This window comes from Lynx rufus, unplaced genomic scaffold, assembly GCF_022079265.1.
Source record: "Lynx rufus isolate CCGP_SWC_20201006 ecotype Redwood Valley unplaced genomic scaffold, mLynRuf1.p SCAF_5, whole genome shotgun sequence".
Classification (NCBI taxonomy): Eukaryota; Metazoa; Chordata; class Mammalia; order Carnivora; family Felidae; genus Lynx; species Lynx rufus.
The window spans coordinates 143,401,420-143,421,863 of NW_025814867.1; the positions used below are offsets into that span (position 1 = coordinate 143,401,420).

Here is a 20,444-nt window from a genome sequence, read left to right on the forward strand (position 1 = left end):
GGCCTCGCGGGCGGCGTGGCCCGGCCTCGGGTGGGGGCGGGGTCTCCGTTGGGGGCGGAGCTTAGCGCCGCGGGGTGGGCGGGGCGGGGCCTCGCGAGGCGGGGCCTCCGGGGGGCGGGAGGGCTTTAGGCTTTGGGAGGTGGCGGCGGCCGCCGCGGCGGCCGAGGGGAGGGGACAACGGGGAGGGGAGGGGAAGGGAGGGGAAGGCCGCGAAGGGAAGGGGGCGGCCGGCCGCGGGGAGGGAATGAGTCACCTGACCGCTGCCCGCGCCGCCCGCCGGGCTCGCTCGCTGCCGTCAGTCGGGCCGCGCGGCGCCTCGGCTCTGGTGAGTGGCTCGGCGTCCCGCGCGCCCTTCCCGGGAGGGTCCGCGCGGCGGCGCGCGGTCGGGGCCGCCCGCGGGCAGGTCCGGGGAGGCGGGGAGGGGGACCCGGGCGGCGGGCTTCTGGGCGGGGGGCGGCGGCGGCGGCGGCGGCGGCCCCTGTTCCTGGAAGTGGCCTCGTCCGCCGGAAGGGGCGACCTGCCTCCCTGCGCCCCGTGCTCCGAGCGCGCGGCCAGAGCTCTTGTTTACGGGCCCGCGCTGCACTTTACCCCCGGGCGGGCGGGCGCGGCGGGGGGGCGGGGAAGTGGCCTCGGCGGCGGGGTCCCTGGGCTCCCACTACCACCCCCCCCTCGCCCCCGCCTCTGCGGCGCCCGGGTCCGAGCCCGGCCGGCCCTCCTAGCCGCGGCCCGCCCGGGCTGTGACACATCAGCACCGCCCGCGCGGCCGGCCCCGGCTGGGTATTGTCCTCCCGCCCGCTCCCACCGCCCTCCGCACCCGCCGCGTCCCGAGAGCCGCTTGCCTCCGGTCTGCCTGGCCTGGGTGTCTGTCGCGCGTGGAGTCTCGTTTAGAATGGCCGAGGTCGTGGCTGCAGCAAAAATACCCCCTTGCGGGGCTGGGTTTAGCCAAGATCGGCGTGGACGACCGGACATCCCAGAGCTCCCTTTGTTGGAGTTTTGCCCACACGTCGTAATTAAGACTCCCACGGTGCGGTGAGGCTGGGTGCCGCGTATAGAGACACCAGCTTTTTGTGCTGGTTTGATGGAACTCGAGTGCCATTGCTTTCTCATTCTTGCGCGGCCGTTTTATGTCACCGAGCAGCCCTGCGCGGAATGCCTTTGTGCAGTGAGCCTTCTGCGTTAAACTTGGGTTGATGAAGGTATAGTGTAGTAGTAATTGTGAAAGACGTGTGTGGGAAAAACAGGCTACTCTGTGGTGCGTGAAGGAACAAAGGCTTGTTTTGTAGGGATGCTTCTCTATTTGGAGAAACGCATCGGTGTTGGGACTGTTAACCTATGGAGGATGCCACTGCTAGGTCTCTGTTCATCTGCTTTAACACTCCTTATATTTGGACGCTGTGCATTTAAAGCGGTTCAGAAAGATAAGGGGTGGAAACGCCGGACGTGTTGGTGACCCAGCGCTTGAGCGCTTCACATGGTCAAGCCGAGAAATGGGAAGAGGTAAGTTTGCTTCTTCCTGGTGTGGGCTAGTGGTGCAAGGGCTGGGGTGGGTTGGGCTTCAAGGCACTTGGCCACTTCTGCCTTTGGCAAAAGGAGCCTTGGGGGAAAAAGGGACTCTTGGTGAGTCAGCTTGAGTGGGATCGCTTTGGTTTGGTGACTGCATGGCCTCGTGTATATTGTTGTCGAACAGGGCCGTGTCTAGTGGTTTACCGTTGTTCAGAATGTTGGTTGGATAACAAGGTAGGATGACTCCTTAAAAAAGTTGGGTTGCTGAGTCATTCACCCCAGCCTGAGAGGTAATTAAGAACAGCTGGTGCAGATACTCTCATCACATGCCTCCACCATAAAAGGCCAAGGAGCACTCGAGAGGGGTTGCTTCGGAAGGCTGACGGGGACCCAGCGGGCACCGTCTGTTTTGATACAGGTAATCAGTGGGTCAAGTGCTCCAGCAGCCCGAGGAAGTGGCCAAGTGGTGCTGAGGTTGTGTGTAAACACAGAGTGGCCGGCCTCATGACCTACTGCCTGAGAATAGATTTGCGCTGGAGAGAGCGAACAGCGAGGGAGAAATCTGCAGCTAGGAGTAACGTAATGACAAGATTGTAATAAAAACATTGACTACCTTCCCTGCACTTCGTCTTTGGTTCCCCTCTTGCGGTTTTGTTGTTGTATGGTTTCTGCATGTCAAAAGCCAGCTTAATGTGTTCTTCATAAAAACTTTATGAGAGCACAGAAGGAGACTCCCTCTTGGTTTCCATTGGCCCTTGGCTTTGCATGCATACGCTAGTAGTTTCTGTTGGCAGGGACAAGGGTTAGGTGAATGTGAGTGGAACTGACAGGTCTCCTTGGGTCAAGTCCAGAAAGAGCTGTCTAATGAAGGGCAAACCGTATATATCTGTCTCATTCTCTTAGGTACGGTGATGGAGTGTCTTTACATCTTAGTTCATTACTTCTTGCTTTAAAAATGACCCAAGCTTACCAGCCAGCCCCCATTGTGAACAAACTTTGTGGAGGCCGGGAGGACTGGCCCTTACCTGCGGTCGAAAGAATGACTAATTCTTATTGATGACAATTCACTTGAAACATTTCATACATGGAAAAGTGGTTAATTTTGTTGCTGTAAGTTTGGGACTATAGGAGATTCGAAATCATGACTTTTTTAGGTATTAGGGTCTCTAAGGTGGGGTGCAAGATGATCCATTTGGAAGAAAATATTAAGGCTCTGATTTTTAAAATGTTACTTTCATGTAAAATAAAAAAGCTTCAAGATACAGATTAATAGTAGCACATGCGTGTTATATAATGTAGGTGCATATGCTCCTTTTTTTCTGTCGGGGAACAAAGAATTTGTTCACCACTGCCAATAACGTTCTTTCAGCAACTGGAATATTTTTGTTTAAACTTCTGATTTCCTTTTAAGAACTAGCATTTTTTCAAAATGTTCTTAATATTAGTTTAATTTTTATTATATATGTAGTTTTATTCTTTTTATACTGCATGATTATTATTTTTTAATGTTTATTTTATTTTTGAGAGAGAGCACAAGTGGAGGAGGGGCAGAGAGAGAGGGAAATAGAGAATCCGAAGTGGGCGCGGTGCTAACAGCAGAGAGCCTGATGGGCTCAGACTCGCAGACCTCAAGATCATGACCAGAGCTGAAGTCAGACGCTTAACCAACTGAGCCACCCAGGCGCCCCTATACTGTACTTTAAAATTTAGAAGCATGAGTGTAAATTTCTTATCACAGTTGTTGATATCAGGAATGGAAATACGGAAAATACAGAGTTGCCCATTACATGCGATATCAGATACCATGCATTTTGAATTTGGAGACCAGCCAAGTGGTTGGCTTGTTTAATGTATACGATCCGATGAAATGTAATAATATGAAAAAGTGTGCAGTGGGAGCCCCTGAAGATAATCCACACATTGGAGTGTAACTTGTATATAACAAATTTTTTTAAAAGTTACCCTTTTCAGTTACTCCTTGAAGTCTTTTTTTAATATTTATTTTTGAGAGAGAGAGTGAGTGAGCGAGCGCGCTGGGAAGGAGTGAAGAGAGAGGGAGACACAGAATCCGAAGCAGACTCCAGGCTCCAAGCTGTCAGCACAGAGCCCGACATGGGGCTCGAACTCACAACCGTGAGACTGTGACCTGAGCTGAAGTCGGACGCTTAACTCACTGAGCCAACCAGGTGCTGTCATTTTTTTGAGCCAAGTTTACATCTCCTTTAGGAAGGATTAATAAGACTACATATTTAGCAAATCACTTGGGAAGTGGGATTTCCCCCCTTACCCTTAGGAGAATGTGTATATTCAGAAAATCAACTTCTAGGCATGCTGAGGGATGGTTATTATTTACCATTCAGTTAAATCCCATTGGCCATATGCGTTTTGTACTCCTGTCTTGTGAGAAATGATGTTTAGAATAGTGATGGCAAAGCCCTTCAAAATGACCAGTTGTCATAAATTCTCTTCACAGTGCAGATTTTCTGACTAATGTTCTGTTAATGGGAGCATTGCTTTAACCCTAAAACTCTCATTTCCTGAGGGTTCTACTAAATGGAGTGTGCATTTTTTTGTGGTGGAATAGATGATTTATGAAACTTTTGATTTAAAAAAATTTGCCCAATAGTCTAACAAAGCCCCTGGCAATGGGTAAATTAAGCACTATTTGCCAGAATCCAAACCCCTTTGGAGAGTAAATATTTCAGGACTGCAGGTAAAACATAGACTTACACCACCGTGAAACCTGGACTTCTGGCTTACTCAGTGTATAGTTTAACAGGACTGAAGTTGTGGGTTTGGTCAGCGTGCAGTTGACAGAGAAGCAGTAAGCAAAGTGGTTCAAAGTGGGAGAGCTGGAGCCGGACAGCCGATGATCAAGTTCTAGCTCTATTACCTACCCGCTTTAAACCCTTGGGCACGTTACTTCACCTAGTTGTGCCTCCTTTTCTCATCTGTAAAATGGGGATGATAATGGTAGAACGTATATAATAGAGACTATTTGGAAATTGAAAGCATTAATATACGTTAAGTGGTTAGAACAGTATTGGCTCTGTCTTAAACATTACTATACATGTTAGGTATTATTATCTGTTCAGACTCAGGGAAGTGCTCAGTTACACAGCCACGTTTTGTAGCCTCTTTGAACTGAATTGCAGCCACTGATCACAAGGGAGACCGAAGAGATTGTGTGGATATGCATCAGATTGCTGCTACTAAAAAAAACAGTTCCAGAGAACATTCTGATGGGAAGTCAGTAGCAGCAACTCAAACACCCAACTTCTGAGGGCAAGGAACACAGGATATGGCTTTTTACTTAAGGATCTAACCATCTCAGCAAATGCCCCAGAGGTGGTCATTACCAGTTAATTGGAATTGGCTTTGGAAGAAATAAAAACGTTTTCTCTTCTGCATCTAGTCTATTCTGTATGTGAGAGTTGAGGACGTTGTGGTCTGGCAGGTTTAGTAACCTGTCCACTTGCTCCTGGCATATTAACATCAAGACAGACTCATTTCTTAGTTTTCATTCCCAAGCAGTTTGTTGGGAACATTTGGAATGTAAATATACCTGCCAATTACTTCTCAGTATTGCATTTTCTTTAAATGACATGCATACTCCAAGACAGAAAAATTATCCACAATAAACAGTGGATATGTTTGTCATATGGCTTCTTACACCTGTAGGTCATTCCGAAAGGTTGTGTCAAACATTCTGACCATCCTTTGGGCTAGAGTGTGACTTTCTTTTTTTGTTTATTTATGTATTTATGTATGTATGTAATCTCTGCACCCAACTGGGGCTCAAACTCACGACCCCAATATTAAGAGCTGCATGCTCTTCTGATTGAGCCAGCCAGGCTCCCCAGAGTGGGAGTTTCTTGATGATGAAGATTCATATCTCCTGTTTTATCTCCCATGGAACATTGAGTGTACCTTGGCTGTGTTTGTCCTGCCAACTTCTGGTTGCTGCACTCGTGAGTATAGTATAGATTCATTTTAGTTCTGTGGTCTTCAAACTTGGGGATTTTTCAAAGAGTGAAGGAGAGAACATTATGGGCTGTACCTCTTAAGTTACATTAAATGTGTACCAAGTTGAAGCTCTTTTGATCATTTAAAATTCTGCGTTCTGTTTTCATAATTGGTATGAGTATTGAGGAGGCAGTTGGATTTAAGTCATTCTTTTAGTTTATCTCCTGAGATAGAATATTTGTCTTGTGATTTTTTTTTTACCCTTAATTGATTTAGAATTGAACTGTGTAAAAATATAATTTGGATAGTCTAGATGTTAGACTGCTCATATATCTTAACACTTTCCTTTAATATCCTAACTCCTCTAGAACAGATCTTTTGTTGTGTTTAGGATAAGGAACAGGTTAGAGAATATTAATAGGATAATAAAAATTGCCCCAAACAAACATAAGGAAGAAATAGTAGTTGCCAGGATCTTGGTTGTTAATGGCTGTTGTAGGAGCACAGTGGGCATGCCGTGAAGTTGGGCGGACGCTGGTTCCTCTCTCAGTGCTGGCACAATTTAGAAAATGTTACCTTGATGCAGTTGAAGCTGTGTGTAAATCGTGTTCTTTTAAAAATAAATTGAAATGGTTTTCTTAATGCCTTAGGAAACTCATTCAAAAGAATATTTTTGTAATAAAGGTATTATTCCCAGCTTCTGTCCAATAAAGTCATTTCCACTTTTTTTTTTTTCTTTCTTAGATTGGCTCAGAGTCATAGCAGACAGATGTATACTCCATTTCTCCATTCCCCATTAAAGCGGAATTACACTAAAAAGTGTTTTTATATATGGAGTCCATTTTCGATTCCTTTGTAGCCTGGAAGTTGACAATATCCTACCTGCATGGTAACGAACAAAATAGTGTGGTGAGGGAACTGTCTTGTTCCTCTCTCCTACCGTTTTTTTCTGTTGATCTTTTTACTGACTTGTCTGCCTCCAGGATTCCAAGGGGAAGTGTTTTTGGCTTAAGGAGGTCAACTCCTAGGGTCCCGCCGAAGAAATGGAGATATGCACCCACTCAGCTTCCTGTTGCTGGTGTCTTCATATTCCTAATGCCTTATTCCTTCCTTAAAGTGCACCAGCACCTCTTGGAAGTCTGCTAAATCAGTGAAGAAAACTATCCATTAGAGAGTTTGTTGTAAAATATGTCTATAAAAGATTTATTAGTCTTTGAATAAATTTATGAGGTTATAATTATTAGGTTGTCATTTTGGAGTAAGTAAGATCAGTAATTTTAGTAAGATCAGTAATTTCATTAGTGTGTGTCTTGCACTTAAATACAATTTATTAAACATGTAAAGTGGTTATCAAATCTTGGCCCAAGACACTTTTTATTTTCAAAGAATGTAACATTTTCTTATTTACTGTTTTATTCCCATCGTGGCTCAGAATTGTCCTCTAGATAGGATTTATCACTTAATTAGAAGGAGAGGAAAAAAACCCATTGGCTCTTTTAATCATTTTCCCCACATTAGTAGACTTTTGAAGTAGAAAAGCATTTTGCCCAGCTGAGTAGTGTCACCTGCCTTTATTCCCAGCTGTTATCCAGGGGAATCAAAGGAGATGATAGATAAGGCTGTCTGTAGCTCCTATACCTTGGCCTGCTTCATTGTCTCTTTGTGGTAAAGGAGTGTCGTAAGCACTGTTCAAACTCTGGATATAGTTCTTTGGGGTTTTAAAACCCGTGTTTTGCCTCTCCTGGCCTGCCTGTTGTCATCGGCCTGGTTTGTTGTCTGTTTCCCTAGCCCGGGAGGGCCGGAACACCTTTTCCTCTCGGGAATGGGTAGGTAGCAGTGCTCACCCGTGGCAGAGGGACCCTGAGACCAGCTTCCCTGCCCTTGCTTCCCAGACCCTTGCCCTGCCCCTCCGCTGAGTTAACGTTGAACAGCTATCTGGTCTCTGGAGAGTAAAGAATAATTGTGTTTTTGAGTTTCAAGGCGCTCTGGTCTCTTATCTTCTTGTGCCTGCTGCTCCTCTCCCCAAACTTAAACACAAACACATATTCAACTTTTGGTGTGTGTAAATGGTAGGGTTGGTAAATTCATTTAAACGTTTGTGGTGTGCTTTTGTATTAGGTTTTGGGTTTATGTTTGATTTATGAAGCAAATATTTATGCCTTTGTATGCCAGGAACTTTTGTAGACATTGGGAGTACAAAACGTTTCAGAAGTTACTGTCTAATAGAGAAACAAGCCATTACTATAGCATGTATTAATTGCTGTAATAGCAATGTGTAAAATGTGCCTTGGAACCATAGAATGTGGGAAACCTAAGTTTTAAGAAATCAGGAAAGTCTTAGGAATGTCATTGATGAATGCATGGTCAAGCAGAGGAAACAGCTTGTTTTGACCTCTCTTTTGAGAAGCTTAGCACTGAAGGAGAGTAGACAGGAGGGATTTTAGTAGGGGGAAGTTGGATCAGGAAGAGTGTGTGTTTGTGTATGTATGTATTTAAAAATAAGGTCAGTGGGAAAAGGTTGGATCTGTCATTCTTTTGTGCTTAGCTAGTTCCTCTTACTGTTGCAAGATGGCTCCCAGAAGTTCACGTGTTATGAGTCAGTGACTAAGTTCCTTGGGAGAGGACTATTTTTTTTTTTTTTCCTGGCATGTCTCTTATTAAGTAAAATCTTTCCCCAAAGTTCCGTAATAGATGCTGTCCTGACCCTCTCCTCTCTGTTCATGGGCCAGCATTTTGCTTAAGCCCTTACCTAAATGAGTCAGTGTCAAGAGCAATGAGACCATTGTGATTAGCTTAAATGTATGGTCATTCGTCTTCATTTGGGACTGGGATCCGCTTCCCCAGAAACACAAGACCTCAGGTAGAGAGTAGGTTTGTGAGCACAATCAGAGTTTGGTTAGAAAAGTAGGGGGTGGTCAACAGTGTCATCCTAGCCTGCTACTTACACCACCACTGTATAGAGACCCACCCTTCTGATTATAAAGTGAAAATATGGGGTTTTTTGGGTTTGGAATTTTAGGTGACTTTTTCCCCCTTTACCTTCTATTTCCTAACATAATCAGGTCTTGCTTTTCCAGTCAGATTATATAAATGTTTTATTTAAAAATATTAAAAAATTGAAAATGCCCATTTTACCGAAAAAATGACCAATGGGAGGACTGTTTCAGTACTCAACGCTTCTAAAGTTCTCTGCCATTTCTTATATTTTGTAGCTTCTGATTGTATCCATACCAGGAGATTCCCTGTCTTAATCTGCAGGGCATACCCACCTGCAATGTCTGTGGCTCTCCCGAGCAGGAAGGCTAGCCTGGCTTGAATAGAATGGTTGATTCACTGACTTGGATGGGCAGGACTGTTTGGAACCCAGCCTCTTAAATTACACATACAGACAGGAGCATCACATCCTCTCTACACACACATTCCCCTGCTAGGAGAAAAAGTGGTCGTTTGGACTTCCAGAATAATGCCACTTTAAGTTTATACAGTAAGTGTCTAGCCTCCCAAACTTTGTAGAGCATGTTGATATGTTAAACGATTTTTATTCTTGTCATTCTTGTTGCTTTTTTTCAATCCCAGGTTTTGGTGCTGTGTATGCTATGTGAAAGGCAGACAAATAATATAAACACAAACAGTGTTGTAAATTCACAAAATAGCAGTTAATTGCTAATAATTTTTCCTATTTGAGAATAACTAAGAGGCTGTGATAGATGGTTAGGGTAGGTTTTCAAAATGGTATTACTTTTTTGGATAGAATTTAGAAAGACTAGGGGCACCTGGGTGGCTCAGTTGGTTAAGTGCCTGACTTCGGCTCAGGTCATGATCTCATGCCTCGTGGGTTTGAGCCCCACGTCGGGCTCTGTGCTGACAGCTCAGAGCCCGGAGCCTGCTTTGGTTTCTGTGTCTCCCTCTTTCTCTATCCCTCCCTCGCTTGCACTCTGTCTCTCAAAAATAAACGTTAGAAAAAAATTTAAAAAAAAAAGAATTTAGAAAGACTATACTGCCAAAAGAACTTTTGTCTCAGGTAAAAAGCAATAGTATTTATCTACTCCATGTTCCTTAAATAATATTTGCACTAAGAAATGTTTCAACTTTTTTCTTTTTTAACAGACCTCATATTTACTTATTTGACAAAATCTTGTAATGAATATATTTGGGAAAGTAGCTATGTGGGCTTAGGTGGAAAGTCTGTAGCTTGGAAATCCCCATTTAAAGATGGTAATGTTGACTGCCAAGTTAACTTAATAAATAACAAGAAAGGGATTTAAACATTTTAGTTTTAGCTATGTGTATTGAGATGCTGTAGCACTATGGTGGCTATCAGGGATTGCTGGATTAGGTTATTTTTAAATAAAGCATTTCAATTTAATACTTAAAATTTCAGATCTGTGATTCATGCAATATTCTACTTGCTGCTATATGATTGCTTCCTTATTTAAAGGTATTCCTTGAAGTTTTTACTCTTAATTTTTTTTCTTCTATTGTTTTCTTTCCTTTTTTTTTTTTATCAGATTTATTATGAGTTGCAGCAAGATGATATTTAAGGAAAGGTTGGGAATTTGAAGGCACTATTTTGGTTGTCCTTTTTTCCTTCCAGTTACTTTGCATACTATATGTATTAACTCTTAGACCTAGAGTCAGTCTGACCTTGATCTAGTTTTAGGACTTTCACTTTCTCTAGGCAATCAGAAGTAAATAATTTGGATCATGGTTATACTTTTTATAGTTGGAAAACAAAATGATGTATAAAGAATCTATAATACTTCATTTAAATGTAGGACATGGACACTTAATACTTTGTATTGAAAATAACTCTCCAAAGAAGACATCCAGATGGCCAACAGGCACATGAGAAGATGCTCAATGTCACTCCTCATCAGGGAAATACAAACCAAAACCACACTGAGATATCACCTCACGCCAGTCAGAGTGTTTAAAATGAACAAATCTGGAGACTATAGATGCTGGAGAGGATGTGGAGAAACGGGAACCCTCTTGCACTGTTGGTGGGAATGCAGACTGGTGCAGCCACTCTGGAAAACTGTGGAGGTTCCTCAAAAAATTAAAAATAGATCTACCCTATGACCCAGCAATAGCACTGCTAGGAATTTACCCAAGGGATACAGGAGTGCTGATGCATAGGGGCACTTGTACCCCCATGTTTATAGCAGCCCTTTCAACAATAGCCAAATTATGGAAAGAGCCTAAATGTCCATCAGCTGATGAATGGATAAAGAAATTGTGGTTTACATACATAATAGAATACTACTTGGCAATGAAAAATGAAATATGGCCTTTTGTAGCAACGTGGATGGAACTGGAGAGTGATGTGCTAAGTGAAGTAAGTCATACAGAGAAAGATACCATATTTTCACTCTTATGTGGATCCTGAGAAACTTAATAGAAGACCATGGGGGAGGGGAAGGGAAAAAAAAAAAAGAGAGAGAGGGAGGGAGCCAAACCATAAGAGACTCTTAAAAACTGAGAATAAACTGGGGGTTGATGGGGGGGTGGGAAGGAGGGGAAAGTGGGTGATGGGCATTGAGGAGGGCATCTGTTGGGATGAGCACTGGGTGTTGTATGGAAACCAATTTGACAATAAATTTCATATTAAAAAAATAATAAAAAATAACTTTGAGTGAAATATCTCCTAGCATTCTGTCCTTGAATTGTCCATACATAGTTGAGTATAAGTATAGACTTTGACTTAAGTTCAACATAGTTTAATGTCAGATCCCTTTTTTTTTTTTTTTTTTTTTTTTTAATTTTTTAATGTTTTTATTCATTTTTGGGACAGAGAGAGACAGAGCATGAGCAGGGGAGGGGCAGAGAGAGAGGGAGACACAGAATCTGAAGCAGGCTCCAGGCTCTGAGCTGTCAGCACAGAGCCCGACGCGGGGCTCGAACTCACGGAGTGTGAGATCATGACCTGAGCTGAAGTCAGACGCTTAACTGACTGAGCCACCCAGGCGCCCCTAGCAGAAAAAATGTCAGATCCCTTTTAATGACATGAGATTGTTTATGTAATCCAAGAAGTGTTAATCAGATATTAATTAACCAAATGTTGAGTAATAAAGGGAAGTTTGCTCTTCCTTGAATGCCCTTTTACTCTAACATTGTTCTCATCTCACATAGGATACTTGAGGCATTTCTCTCTGTTTCTTATTCTTCCATGCCTCTTCACTTTCACCTGCCCCCCCCCCCAAAAAAAACCTGTGCACACCTGCCACTTAAGGACATGTATGTGAATTGAAATGTATTATTTGGATCTGGGGGCAGAGGACCCCTCCAACCTTTAAGTTATCCTCACAGGGTTTTAGTTTCCACATCTGTAACAAGTGGGAAGTGGGTCATACTGGATGGATGTGCTCCTTTAATTAGAAATTCTTTAATTCTGTGAAACCAGCAATTATCTTGGGCGTACTTGTCCAGTTTTAATGTTTTCTCATGCTTAGTTATTTTGAGAGAGAGAGAGAGCAGGAAAGGGGCAGAGAGAGGGAGAGAGAGAATCCCAAGTAGGCTCCACGCTGTCAGCACAGAGCCTGACATGGGGCTCGAACTCATGAACCCTGAGATTGTGACCTGAGCCTAAATCAAGAGTTGGACGATTAACTGACTGAGCTACCCAGTTGTCCCTTAGAGTAAAGTAGCGTTGTTTTTCTCGTGGGAAACCTGAAGCGTGAAGTCCAGTACCTCACAGATCACATACTTCGTAATACTGGCTAAGCTCTAATTGTATCTCAGTGCTTCTGTTCTTTCCAATGTTACCCTGCTGGTAGTTGTTAAAATAACCTAAACTGGAATTTCTCTTGCATTTCATAATTCTGTGTGTTTGTTTCGCTCTTTAACCTTTTTTTAAAAGCCTTTGCAAGATGAAATAGATCAGGAGCTACCTACTTAAGTCAAATGGATGCACGCTTGCCCTTGTTCAGATGGTTAGACCTGACTTGATGGATCCTTCCCCCTTATGTTCCTGTAACAGAGTTCTCTTTTTCCCCATTAAACCATCATTTTTAGAGTCTTATACAGTTTCATTTCTCCTTTCATGATTACTATGAAGATATCCATGGAGGCTACCGTGTTTGAGAGTTGCCCATAAATTTCACACGTAGTGATAAGCCAGTACCACTGATGATATTATAAAGGGGGAAAAGTAATTGACATTCTTGGAAGTTGACTCCTTGGGTGCTTTCAAGACAATTGCAATAAATGTCAACTGCATTTTTAATGAAAGCACATTGTTTTGTTTATAGTTGTTGTCTGTTTTAACATTTTTCTGATTATAAAATAAAATGTATTTGTGGTTCAGAATTTCAATGCAGAAACAAACAACAATTACCTAGATGTAACTGTTGTTAATATTCTGATATTAACCAAGGTTTCTTCCGGACATTTAAATGTGAGATGCCTGTTAGACATATAATTAGTAATTTGAGCATGCAGTTGAGTACATGAATATGAAGTTCAAGAGAGCTGTCAGAATTAGACCAAATATAATGTTGAGAGTGTACAGTAAGTCCATGAGTGATCCCATCCTTGCCTTGAGTTTGCATGAGTTCACCTAGGGAACGTGTGCAAAGAAGAGGAGAGACCCGAGGACGAATTCCTGGACCGTCCAGCATTTAGAGACTTGGAAGAGAAGGTTGATCCACCAAAGAAAATTGACAAGTGGCTGCCGGTGAGGTGGGAAATCAGGATTGTGGTATCCTGGAAACCAAGTGAAGAAAGGATTTCAGGGAGAGAATGGTCAACCTATTGAATGTTGATGAGAAGCTGTAGAAGGAGACTGAAAATCTGCCATTTAGCAGCATGGAGGTCATTGATCCTCACAAAGTGGTTTCCATGGAGTGGAGGGGGAAAGACCTGGTTTTAGTGGGCTCAAGTGAATTCGGGAAGAGAAGGGACTGAAGATGGTATGGATATAAATGGCTCTTTTTGGGAGTTCTGTTATAAAGGGGAGCAGAGAATTTTATTGTAGATGGAGGGTATGGGGAGAAGAGCCATTACAGTATTGTTTTGTGTGAAAATGGGAATGCTGCGTATTCATGTTTTCTTGGTGAGACTTTGCAGAAGTTTGTCAATTTTACTGGTCTTCTGAAAGCATCACCTCGTGGTTGAATTAATTCTACCAAAAGCAAATGCAAAATTTTATGATGTGAGTGGCTTTCTTGGTTAAATACAATAGATTTCATCAGATTTTGTAAGGCAGAGAACCAATGCCCTAGTGGTTTGGCAGTTCAACAACTTGTTTCTTTAGAAGATACCCTCACTTTTTTTTAAAGAATCTATTTGGAGTAGTATCGCTGTCAATATAAAATATTAAACAGTATGTATAACATTGTTCCAAGTGTTATATTGGGAATAAAGAAATCTTAACTATATTTCTTTACCCTCCCTGTTCCTGGTTTTGTCAAAATAATGTAAGATGTTAAAGGTTGATTTTTCTCTTTATCAAATTTCTTTTCTATTTGGAGAATCTTCAAAATATTTAAGACTCACAAAAGTTATCAACAATTTATACTTAACTAAACTTTAATATTTTTGTTTACTATTTAAATATCTTTTAATTTATGTTTATGTTTTTAGTACATGTTTTTGCTTTAAAAAATACAGAAAGATATATCATAAAGCAACCCCATCTGTTGTGCATCGTCCTACCTCTAATTTTGCTTCATAGATAATATTCATCTTTACTCATTTCTGCAATTTACTTTTTCTGTTGGTTACCTCTATATCTCTTTGATGGTTATACCTGAGTTTATGAACCTAAGACAATATCTGTTGACTTCCTTTTACCATGGACGTTGACCATCATCCCACTTATATTTATAATCTCTTTATTTCTGTTCTTGGTCACCTCTCCAACCCCAAAATTTGTTTTAATTTGGTCTCACCAAGGAACTATTTTTTTTTTTTAAGTATCTTTTGACTCCACATTATAAATTGCATGGAAATACTGGCTTTCCTTTCAGTTCTGATTCTATCTCCTAGCGTGTCAATTTTACTTGCATTTTGTCAAGATTGATAATGTCTGCATTCCATTTTATAACTGTAGTTAAGCCTTCTGTTATCTGTCTATTCTGAAAGTTGAAGACCAATGACCAGTGTCCATATTATTATGCGCGTGTCAGTGTTGGGCACCTGAAAGCTGAGGAGTGTGCTCTTGTACTTCTTTGACTAGAGTTTCAGTGTGGCCTTGTGCCCCTCAAAAAACACTTCTAGCGTCAAATTCAGATAATACTAACAATTATTGAGCACTCATGTGCCAGGCACTGTCGTAAAAACAGTTTAATATTATTATAATTAGCATAATATTATATTATTGTATATAATTAAAATTATTATTGTATATATACTTTCATTTGATCCTCTCAACAGAAAGTACTATTCTCGTCCCTACTTTACCCCAAAACAGAGGGCATGTCGGAGGTGTAAAGTACCTTGCTCGGCTGGCCGAGTTGTCGTCATGCTATCAGCTGCTGATCTGTGCTGTCCACCCTGGTGGTCTCTGGAGCAGCTGGGTGCTGTGCTTGTGCGGTTCTGACAGTCTTTCGGTTTGAGGTGTGCTCTCTGATAACTGCCGTCTGCCCCTGATTGGGGGATCTCAGGATGTCCTGGGTGAATACTTCCAAAGTGGTATAGGAGTGAGGGCTTCCCTTGAAGGAGGCTGAGTGAGTTTGGGAATTTCACTCTTTGGGGGAATTTTGGGGTATTTTCACTCTTTGCTTATTTTCCTCTCTGAGTTTCTTGTAGGAGCCCTAAGTTAACTGGGAGGGTAACTTCTGTACCTCCTTTTCTGCCCATCAGTTGCTCATCTTAGAAACCCTACCGTTAAGGGGCACCTGGGTGGCTCAGTCGGTTGAGCGTCCGACTTCGGCTCAGGTCATGATCTCGCCGTCTGTGAGTTCAAGCCCCACATCGGGCTCTGTGTTGACAGCTTGGAGCCTGGAGCCTGCTTTGGATTCTGTGTCTCCCTTTCTCTCTGTCATTCATCCATTCATTCTCTCTCTCTCTCAAAAATAAAAATTAAAAACATCAGAACAGTGCTGAAAGAAGGCTTAAGTAAATGGGGAGACTTGTCATGTTTGTACATGAGAAAACTCAATTTATATATTGGTTCTCTCCAGATTGGTATATGGATTCACTGCGGTCCTAATCAAAATTCTGCTGGCTTTTACAGCTCAATGATAAGAAAACGGCTCAGTTAAACATGAGCAGAAAAATTGAACAGATATTTCACAAAAGAAGATCTACAAATGGCCAATAAAGCACATAAAAAGATGCTCCACATCAGTAGCCATAAGGAAATGCAAATTAAAACCACAGTGAGATACTCCTGTACATTTATTAGGATAACTAAGATTAAAAAGACTGGCATTACCAAGAATTGCTGAGAATGTGGACCAACTGGAATTGTTATACACTGCTGGTAGCAATATAAAGTGATACAATTGCTTTGGAAAACTGTTTAGCAATTTCTAAGAAGTTAAACATAAACCTACCATATCACTCAATTCTTCCGCTTCGTATTGATTTACCCAAGAGAAATGAAGTATATGTCTATATGGATGTTCACAGAAGCTTTTCTACAATAATCCCAACCTGGAAGTTGTGTCTATCTTTGTTAGTTAAATGGATAAACAGTGATATAGCCATGCAATGGAATATTATTTGGCAATAGGGAAACATCTGATGTATGCAATGTGATTGTCATTCAGCTGAATGAAAGAAACTTGGAAACCAGAGGACATAATGTATGATTCCATTTATATAAAAAATCATACAAAATGCATGGTAATCTACACTGACATAAAGCAAATCATTGGTTACCTGGAGCCAGGGGAAAAGGGTAGGAGAGACCTCAAAGGGGCATGTGGAAATTTTTTTTTTAAGTGTTTATTTTTGAGAGTGGGTGAGTGAGTGTGTGTGTGAGGGGCGGAGAGCAAGGTGGACAGAGGGTTGGAAGCTGGCTCTGTGCTGACACCAGTGAGCCTGATGCTGGGCTGAAACTCACACACCGTGAGATCACCACCTGAACCAAAGTTGGACGCTTAACGAATTGAGTCACCCAGGTGCCCTGGCCTGTGGAATTTGAGTGATGAAATTTCTATATCTTTTTTTTTTTTTAATTTCTTTATCTTGATTGCAGTGGTGGTTTCATGCACATATACAAGTGTTAGAACTCATTGAATTGTACTCTTCAGTGCAGTTCTATGTAAATCATACCTCAGTGTTGATATATAAATTAGTGACAAGTGCATGATAAAAAATACATATTCAGTAAACTAGCTTTATTAGTGTGGGCCAATTCTAGTTTCTAGTTCATATTTTCATAACATCTAGTTCAAGTGAGTTATAACAATCCTATTAAGGATCAGGTAGCTGCCAAATATGGTAAGCAAATAAAAGACTTCATTGTTTCTTAAATTCAGTAAGAAGGTATAATCATGGAATCCGTTATTCTTGTTTTGCTTCTGGAGCTCAGGTTTCTTGTGTTCCTTCTTTTTTTTTTTCCTCCTTTATTCCCTTCCAAGCTATCTTTTTTAAAGATTTTTTTTTTAAATGTTTTTTACTTATTTTGAGAGAGAGAGAAAGAGAGAGCCTGAGCAGGGGAGGGGCAGAGAGAGAGAGGGAGAGAGAGAATCCTAAGCAGGCTCCATGGGGCTTGATCCTGGATCCCAGCAACTGTGAGTTATGACCTGAGCTGAAATCAAGAGTCGACCTTAAGTGAGCCACCCAGGTGCTCCTCCCTTCCAAGCTGTCTTAAACTTATTACCCGGAATTATCAAAGTTGGATTTACTGACTTGGGAAGTAAAAAATCTTTCGTTTCTGACCTCTTAGTTGGTGAATCTGTAAGGACCTTCTTCAGACTTCTCTAACCATTCAGACTTCTCCCTTCTATGTACAACTTTGGCTTCATCTTTTCAGATATGGAATTAGACCAAGTAAATAAAATATCCATGATTAAATGGATAATTTTTGATGTCAGGAAAAGTAAAAAAGTTCAGCTTTCCCTGTATGGAAACAGGGAGTAAACCATGAACTGCAAAAATTGTAGTGATTCACTCACCTTCTCCATTCCCCACACCTCATTTAAAAAAAGACTGTGGCATCTTCAGTTACATAGTTTTAACATAGATTTCCAGGTCATTTTCCCAGTTGTCACTGTACGAGTCCTTTACAAAACAGTGTCCTTGTTTTTGGTGCTGCTATAAGGTCTCCTACTTAATTCAAATTTTTGTTTTTTCTGCTTTCATTCAGCTTTTTTTCCACGATATATATTTATTCATGTACCTTATCTAGTCATACTTAGGAGTTTTTCATAAGGCTGAGGGAAATGGATTTAGAAAATGTGATTGGGGCACCTGAGTGGCTCGGTCAGTTAAACGTCCAACTTTAGCTCAAGTCATGATCTCACGGTTCACGAGTTCAAGCCCTGCATTGGGCTCTGCCCTGACAGCACAGATCCTCCATCCCCATCTGTCTCTGCCCCTGCCCCACTTGTGCGTGCTCGCTCACTCTAAAAAATAAATAAACATTAAAAAATTTTTTTAAATGTGATGATTAGATATGATGATTAAGCAAGCATGATATTTAAGATCTGTAAAAAGCTAAAGAAAATAGCAAATCTTGGTCACCGAGTTATTTATTCTTCCTGGCTCTTCTTGGCAGGTGAGGTGTTATAATGTTATATGTAAAGTTATGTATGTATATATTTTATATTATATATAAAAAAGCCCTGAAAGGAAAGACTGAGAACTAAAGGTGCACACACACGATACTGTTGGGTCTTTGCCACCCACTTGACCAACAGAAGATAAGGTGTGCCTGATTCAGAAGAACACTCGAACTCTGGGGTATCTTGGGTAAATTCAACAGAAACTGGCTTAGGACAGCTTGAAGCTTAGGAGGGAGCCAAGAGGGCAGGCTAAGAGGAATTTGCCTGTCTTCTGAGCCATTGAAGACCCTGACCTGAAACTGAGTGAGGCAAAGGTAATTGACAGGGTGATAGATTGGTGGCAGGCAGAGCAGTAAGGAGGAAAAGGTAGAAATTCCAGATGGCCACTAGAGCAGGGGGAGGAGGTCCTAAGGAATTCTTCCAGGATGCAGAGAGAGTATTGCTTTTATGCAAAGGACAACTCAGTTGCCCTTTGTGCTGTATTGACTGTCCAAGGTTACTAATCGCTTTTGTGCCCAACCACACACACACACACACACACACAGACACACACACAGTTCTGTTAGGTATATTTTGGATATAACAGAACTATTTTGGAAATAATTGTTCTCGGGGCGCCTGGGTGGCGCAGTCGGTTAAGCCTCCGACTTCAGCCAGGTCACGATCTCGCGGTCCGTGAGTTCGAGCCCCGCATCGAGCTCTGGGCTGATGGCTGGGAGCCTGGAGCCTGTTTCCGATTCTGTGTCTCCCTCTCTCTCTGCCCCTCCCCCGTTCATGCTCTGTCTCTCTCTGTCGCAAAAATAAATAAACGTTGAAAAAAAAAATTAAAAAAAAAAAAAAAGAAATAATTGTTCTCATTAATTGAATATTATGGTTAAATGAGACCGGAAAGTAGTTTTTGTTTGGAGACTTAGTGCAAGTAAATACCGTCACGAATGTTCACACCCCTGTGTCAATTGATTATACTGATCATTGTCATCTCTTTTGCCCCAAGGCATCATTTTCATTGTGAACATCGGTAGGTCATGTTCTTGAATGTAGGGACTGCCTTTTATTTGTGTTTTGATGGCATTGAACCTGTTGGGTAGCTCAGGTGTATACTTGTAGAAATGACATTCAACGTTGTTCAGTGAAAATCACGAATGTTTGGATAATAGTCTTTTTCTTTTAAGTGAATCCTTGGTGTGAGATTATTTTGTGTGCCCTTCTATGTTTATAATTAAAGGGGCACCTGGGTGGTTCAGTTGGTTAAGCGTCTGACTTCGGCTCAGGTCACAATCTCACAGTTCATGGGTTCAAGCCGTGCGTTGGGCTCTGTGCTGACAGCTCAGAGTCTGGAGCCTACTTCAGAATCTCTGTCTCCCTCTCTCCTCCCCCACTAGCTTGCTCTCTCGCTCTGTCTCAAAAATAAACATTAAAAAAAAAAAAAACACAGCAGAGTTCTGAGACTTAAGGGAAATAAAATTCCAGCTCTTGTATGTGTGGAACTTCATCCTCCTACAGTTACTTTCTGTATTTCTGTTAGGAAGCACTGCATTGTACTTGGCCCATGATCAGATACTCATTCTCCTTAGGTTTTTAAAAGTTTGTTTTAAGTTTTTTTTTTTTTTTAAGTAAATTACCCTTAAAGTTCTTAAAATGTGATACAGCCATAGCATTTTATTTATTTTCTTTATTGTTTTGAAAGCAAAAACATCCAGTGGTAACTGTATTAAAATGTAAATTATGATGTGTATTGAGCAGAGAGCAGAAGGTATTTCCAAATCGAAGTACAGGAAGCTTTAAAATGCTTGTTCATCCTTTATCAGCATTACTGAATGAATCAGCAAATTGCTAAGGTCAGCAAGCCTTTATTTTGAATGATAACAATAGCATATATTTCCAAGAATATAGAAAAATTCAGATGTAACATAGGAATCTAAATTTGGTGTTAACCAACTAACAGAATTTTAGGTCTGGAAGGTTCCCTGGGGGGTGTTTATGTCTTACCTTGTAGGTTTGAGAAGTGTTAGGTCACTGACAAATGTTAGAAGTATGTGTGCCACTTTTACCTGATTTAGTCATTATGTTATTGGGTGCAGATGGATTACTGACTACTTGGATGGTTTTCAGAATTAGGAAAATTGATTTTTCAGAATAACTGTCTAGTACCCCATACTAATGAGACCAAGGTCATGGTGTCTGTGCATACAAGTCCATTGTATTGGCTGTGTTTATAGTTGCCAAGCCTTGCTCTTCTCTGGCCAGTTGTCTTGTAGACACATTTCCAGCTCCCAGAGGTGGAGGCTCCCTTTTGCT

At 41.6% G+C, this 20,444-nt stretch overlaps 1 protein-coding gene across 3 annotated transcripts in view; it reads left to right on the forward strand.

Moving 5' to 3' along the window:
* Positions 1–236: 236 nt before the first annotated feature.
* BACH1 (BTB domain and CNC homolog 1) overlaps positions 237–20,444 on the forward strand; it is a 44,399-nt gene continuing 24,191 nt past the window's right edge. Inside the window, exon 1 of one of the 3 annotated variants that reach the window (XM_047098567.1) lies at positions 237–325. The gene's annotated coding sequence lies outside the window, so the exon portion shown is untranslated. Of the gene's footprint in view, positions 326–845; positions 1,498–3,673; positions 3,690–20,444 lie in introns of those variants that run through there. The other 2 variants (XM_047098568.1, XM_047098569.1) reach the window with 2 other exon arrangements.